General features: G+C 42.8%; 1 long non-coding RNA gene across 1 annotated transcript; it reads left to right on the forward strand.

Moving 5' to 3' along the window:
- Nucleotides 1-353: 353 nt before the first annotated feature.
- Nucleotides 354-1893, forward strand: LOC140847872 (uncharacterized). Its single transcript, XR_012128142.1, has 3 exons — nt 354-435; nt 769-941; nt 1432-1893. It is a non-coding gene; the product is annotated as an uncharacterized lncRNA (long non-coding RNA).
- The last annotated feature ends 4620 nt before the right edge of the window (nt 1894-6513 follow it).

Here is a 6513-nt window from a genome sequence, read left to right on the forward strand (position 1 = left end):
ATAGTTCTCATTGTGACTGGCTTACTTCACTTAGTATAGTGTCCCTGAGGTTCACCCATGCTTGTAGCATGTGTGCAAACTTCCTTTGTGTTTAAAGCTGAGTAATATTCCATTGTATGTAGATATCATTCATCTGTCAACAGACAGTTGGGTTGCTTGCACCTTTTAACTATTGTAAATAATGTTACAAGGAACATGGTTGTACAAACATGTCTCTGGGACCCTGTTTTCAGTTGTTTTGGGTGTATACCAGAAGTGGCATTGCTGGATCATATGACAATTCTACTTTTAGCTTTTTGAGGAACTGCTATACTGGTTTCCACAGCAGCTGCACGATTGAACATTTCTACCAACAGAGCCCAAGGATTCTGGTGTCTCCGTGTTCTTACCTACATGTGGCATTTTCTGTCTCTTTGATGGGAGCCATCCTGATGGGTGAGGTAGCATCTCACTGTGGTTTTGATTTGCATTTACCAAGTGATCAGTAATGTGGAGCATCTTTTCATGTACTTATTGGCCATTTGTATATTTTCTTTGGAGAACTGTCTACTCAAGTCCTTTGCCTGCTCTTTTAATCAGGTTGTTTGTGGTTTTTTTTGTGTTCAGTTGCAGAGAAAGGCAAATCCAGAAACTCATTTTCTGGAGAAACTTTTATTTTTTCCTCAGAAAAATTAAAGGAAACATTCTTAACGGGGAGGAAAGCAGGAACTATAAGGTTATTTTTGCCACAGTTTGACCTAAAGTCTCCTTTTCCCTTTCCTGAAACAGAGGCCTTGGGTTAGGGCAGAGAAGACCTCAACCTCACTCAGCCGCCCACCACCCACAGCCTGAGCACAGCTGCCTCCCGGGATCTGGCGCTTTCCGGTGTCCATTCAGGCCCCGTTACTGTGAGCACGGCACCCAGCCTGGCAACTGGACTGCTTCAAGCCTGGCCAACTCAGGTGCTTTGGGATGACTGCAACTGAAGGCATGCCTCACAACTCACTGGGCCCCACCCCGTCCACCCGATGACTTGAAACACCAAGTCCCTCACCACACCTTTCTGCCTCAGGGGATTCGCCCTCACGTCCTCCTTTTTCAGAGTCTTACTTACAATAGCTCCTAAGTGAGGACTGAGCTGGGTCACTCTACTGACAGTAAAATCCTGCCGTATTTCCCCAGCTCAGATATGTGGTAAGAGGTCAGGAGAAGCTGAAGACAAGAGTTTTACTAGAATCCAAAAGCTTCTGTTCCTTGCTGCCCGTCATCCAAGGCCTGCCTGGCACCATCGCCTGCCTCCCTCCCTGGGGAATGACTGGGCTTCCCTCTTCGCCTTTACCAAATGGGTCGCTTTGAATTCCTTGCCATTGGCTTCTTTTGTGTAATGCTATTTAATTCTCTTATACCCACAGCCTTCTATCCTAAACTTAATATCCATTTACCCTGTCACAGGACTGGGTGAACTTGTAATGAAACAAAAAAGAGAAGATCAAAATAGGAAGCGATGCAGTGTACAGAAGCCGGTGGATTACTTTTGTCCCCTTCATTTTTTTCATTGAGGATGAGGGCATGGGGCTGAGCACCATCAAATGCCTGGCAGGAACCTGTGAAGATAACATTCCTGGAGTGATTCCTCCTAATATGCAGTGACCTGAGAACACTGCAAGCATTTTATTTTCATGTCTGCTCCAATAACTGAAAACAATTTAAAGAAGCAAAATATCAGAGCCAGAATTTTTCAAAGAGATATTTTTGTTCACCTCTAGTTTGAAAGCAAATTGTAACTTTCTAAGCAAGCAAACAAAAAGGGCTTTTATGATTATCTGATTAGCTCATTTCCTTTGATTTTGGCTAGTGATGTCATCTGGGCCCAGCTGCTGGTGCACAGTAAATGATTCCCTTCCTTGTATTTCAGTGAGCCATTTCTGCCCCTAATGAAATTACTTTGACTGGAACCCAGCATTTTTCATAGTTCACCTCTCCTATCAGCTGATCCCCAGGATTCCTTTGGAAAGAGTGAGGAAAGGCCACAAGCATTTAAATGTCTGGAAAACAGTAATTTCATGTAGTCTCTTAACACACACTTGTTTTGTTGAGGTTTGTTTGCAATGCCTTAGCTTCATCTTGGTTCATCCTAGAAAGTGATAATTGAGAGCCTGAAGTAGATGAGGGGCTATGAATTACAGGGTCCCGGGTCCTCAGAAGCATACTCAGCCTGCCCCTTTTTTTTTTCCTCATGTGCTTACAACAGAGCTGACATGTTGACTCAGCAGGGAAGGCAGCAGGACTGGAGACAGAAGTAGGGAACACACAGGGGCACAGGCTTGCAAATTCTGCAAACCCCAGTCCAAATTCCGGGGCTGCACCTTATTAGCTGAGTACAGGGGCCTCTATTAGCCTCTGTTTCTTATGGGTGAACTGTAGCTACTAAAAGTGATCACAGATAATGGGGGAGGCTATGTGTATATGGGGACAAGGGGTATGTGAGAAAGTTGTACTTTATGCCCAATTTCTCTGTGTCCCTAAAACTGCTCTAAAAAGAAAGTATATTTTTAAAAAAGTAAGCACAGATAGTTGCTGTGAGTACAGGCCTGGAAGGTACTTAGAACCCTTCCTATCATCCTAGTCATTATCCATTGCTTCTAGTTATCTAATAAACCAGTTATTATATGTTGGGCTAGAGCTCATCTGCTGGGTGAGGGGTTTTCAGTGTAAGTACTGCTGACATTCTGAGCCATTGGGCCCTTTGTTGTGGGGGTAGCAGGTGTCCTATGAACTGTGGGATGTTTAGCAGCAGCCTGGATTTCCTGGTCTCCCTGTATTAGATGCCAGTAGCACCCCCCACACATACATACCCACCTAGCTGTAACAACCAGAAACACCTCTAGATAATGTCAAATGTCTCCTGAGGGACAAAATTGCTCCTGGTAGAGAACCATGGTACTAGGTTTAAGGAAAACCAGTAAGTGGTGCATTTGATGGCTCCCCTTCATGGTCAAGGTGAAAACTCTCTTTGAGAGTTTTGCTCACTTGTCTCTCTAGGCCTCAAACCCAACTGCTCAGGTTGATCTTGCAAGCACGTCTGGCTTACCTCACCTGATTTCTGGCTCCCAGATCTGAATGCACTGTCTTCTCCCGTTTTCTCTTGTCTGAACCCTCCCTAGTATCAGCCCCTACCTCCTTAAATATTAAACCTTCCTGAATCCCCTAAGCGTTCTGAGTCATCTTCCCTTCCTGTCTTCTTACACTGCCTCTCACTACAGCACCTAATTCTGCCCTGGCCCTGCAACAAGGGGTTTTAGAGCAGGAAAGACAATGCAAAATATGTAGTCCAGTGGCCTTCTGGAGTAGATGAGGAAACTAGTGCCCAGAGAGGTAAAGGGATTTGTCCAAGTTCACAGTGCTGACTGGTAGCAGAGCTGGGCTTATCACTCCTGCCTGGCAGCTGTAACCTTGGAGTGCATCTTCCCAGAAGGTAGTCCTCGTGTCCAGCCTGCGCCTTCATCCACAAATAGCAGTTCCATTTGCAGACTGGGTGGCAGGTGCAGACTCTTCAGCTCTTCACAGATACTCAAAAACTTCTGGTCATCCCATGGATACTTAGTTTAAAAGACTTTACTTCCTTGCTCCCCCTGCTTACACAAAATCCCATTTAAGCTCATAGGCAGAGAGTTGGTACAAGCAGCACTTCTCTAGTGGAAGCCTGATTCACAATCACCTTCAGATTCTTTGAAGCCAGTTTGCTGGGCCTGCCCCGGAGTTTCTGGTCCTCTAAGTTTGGGGTGGGCCTGGGACTTTGCATTCCCAGGTGATCCTGGTATTGCTGATTCCAACCTCACTTGGACAGCCGGCTAATGATTAAGAACCTGGAACTTTGGAACTGGATCACCCCAGGCTTGAGCTCCTGCTTCACCATATTGGACAAGTGACTCAATATCTTTGAGTCTCAGTTTTATCATTTATAAAATCAAAATAATAATAATCAGAAGTGTTTATCAAATGCACTATTATTTTTCATTAAACATAGTATCTTTAACTTCTGGTATTTACCAGCTCTCAGCATGTGTTCTGCCCAGAGGAGTGAAAAGGGGCCAATGTCCTTCCATTTTTTTATGCTGGTGGCTTCAGAGGAAATTTCAGGGGAGCTGAGCTCAGAGAATGTGATTCATTTGGTATGGGACGCTGCAGGAATCAGTCAATTTCTCAGGCATTTCTGTAAAATGGACAGAGTGGCCCTTCTTTGATACCCCTAAACACTAGGACTTGCGGGACAGGTCAGAAGAGAGTAATCAGAGCTTTAATAAGTATTTATTGATAATATGATGTTGTTCGTTCAAGTTTGTTCTTGACTTGAAGCCTCTTTGTTAATGAGCATCCTTTGTTTCTTTCGAAACCGTGCATGTTTTCCTTCTAGGAGACCCTTTCCTCCTCACACTAGCCCGCCTGAATACCTGCCTTTCCTGGCAGGCATCTGTTACCTAATCGCTACTTACCTAGAAGCTTGCTTTGAAACTGCCTAATGTCTCTAGTCTCTTCCTTCCAATTAGAGGAAACATTCTTCAATGGAATGAACTATGCTTTCCATTTCTTTTGAATTCCCCTCAAGTGGCTGGCATTATTCTATGAACAATCAATAGACAATTGTGGGTTTAATAGTTTACATAAAATTAAAGTCAGTGCCTTGACCAGGACATGGGAAAAGAATTTCCTACTTATCTTCTGACTTAAAATACAGGTCTCTTCATTTAAAATGTAGGTTGTTGGCTCTTAACGTATGAAGGATTGGCCATTGGACAAACTCCTGAGCTCTCACACTGACTGCCTACAGAAGGATAACCCTAGGGTGAATCTGTATGCAATATATACCTCTGTTATTATATTAACAAAATTATTTGGGAAGGGGAAATTACAATCTCAGGAAACTGAAACATGTCTTTCAATTGTCATATCACCTTGTGACTGAAATTATAAAAGCATTATACTGAGTTACCCAGACTTCCCAATTTAAATGGGCCAAAATTAAACTCTTAAAATAATAAATCCCTGAGAGTAATGAGAAGTAGAGCAGAAATGAGGGAGTAGAGAAATGAGATGAGGGCTTCTAGTTCTGGGTTGCTCATCTGTGTCCCACTAAAGTGTAGCCATAAAATAAATATTGGGCCAGTTGGAGTACATGTGGTTCAGCTCAGATTCCCTCTCCCTTCTCAAATGTGTCTCATTTTAATAGTACAGTCTAGTGATTCTCCAGCAAGAGGTTTTCCTGGGGAGAAGTTTGAGCAGGAGCCTGCCCACAGGTGGCCCATGGAGTATCCACTAAGTCTAACATCTTCCAATATTCTGGATGGGACTCCATGTTGTATTTTTTTAGCTAGCAGATGTCACTTCAGGAACACTATTCTATCTCTTATAGTTGTATTTCCCACTCACTCATTATTGCCATATCTGCAAAGAGGACTTGGCATACCAATCCCATTCCACTACCCGCTGTGGTGAGTGACACCACTCAGCAAGGGGTGTGGCCCCTAAGGGAGGCAGCTGGTTAGAGGGGGTGGGGTAATGGATCTGCAAGTGGTGGCTCAATCCTCTTATGATATTTGGACCTCATACAGTCTGCAGTTTGGACTAGCAGCTCTCAACCACATTTGCATATGATATTACAAGTATGTGTCACTAAGCACAAGGTACAATGTAATTTTTGCCTTTATAATTTTGCCTTTATAAACTCAGCTGAAATCAAAGACCTGGGACAAAGCCACTCTTGTGTGTATTCTGATGTGCTTTCTAGGATGGGGCACAACCATTGTGCCTGCATATGTGGATGGCAGTAAAAGTGATTTTAAAAGCCTGAGAAACATATTAGACATCCATACCTCACATCCCTGTGGCCCCAGTGAATATAGTATAGCAAACAAGATCCAGATCTAGGGAATTCCCACTCTGCTACTTACCAACTATATGCACCCAGGCCAAGCTATTTAACTTTAGAAGAGCTTACATTTCTCATCTGAAAGGTAGGAAAATAATAAGATCTAGCTTAGAGAGTTGTGAGGATTAAGTGGGATAAAGTATGTGTCTAAACATAGTAAGCTATCAAATGTTAGCAGCTATCAATAGTATTATTACCTGTTAATATATGCCAGATGTATAGCAATGGGCTACCACATACTAAATGCCTAACAATTTCTAGGTGTTGTTATTTTTATTATTAATTTTCCCCCAAATTGTTGAGTAGAACATAATGCTGACAATCTCAGACCTTTGTTGGCTGTTTTATTTCCTGTCTTCTCTGTGAGTGACACCTGAAATACCAACTAAGTCATTAAAAGCATTTCTTTAGTGGATAAAGAACTTTTTCCTTTAAGCTTCCTTTATTTCTCCTTCACCCAGGACTTCTTTACTAGGGATGATGTGTCTAATACATAGAGCACTGTTTTTCCAATAGATGTCACTATTTAAGTTCACAATTATCAAATTTTTGCTTCAATTTGTTACCTTGATGCATCCTGAAGTTGGTGTAATTTGTTTATTTAAAAC

This window comes from Manis javanica, chromosome 1, assembly GCF_040802235.1.
Source record: "Manis javanica isolate MJ-LG chromosome 1, MJ_LKY, whole genome shotgun sequence".
NCBI classification, from domain to species: domain Eukaryota; kingdom Metazoa; phylum Chordata; class Mammalia; order Pholidota; family Manidae; genus Manis; species Manis javanica.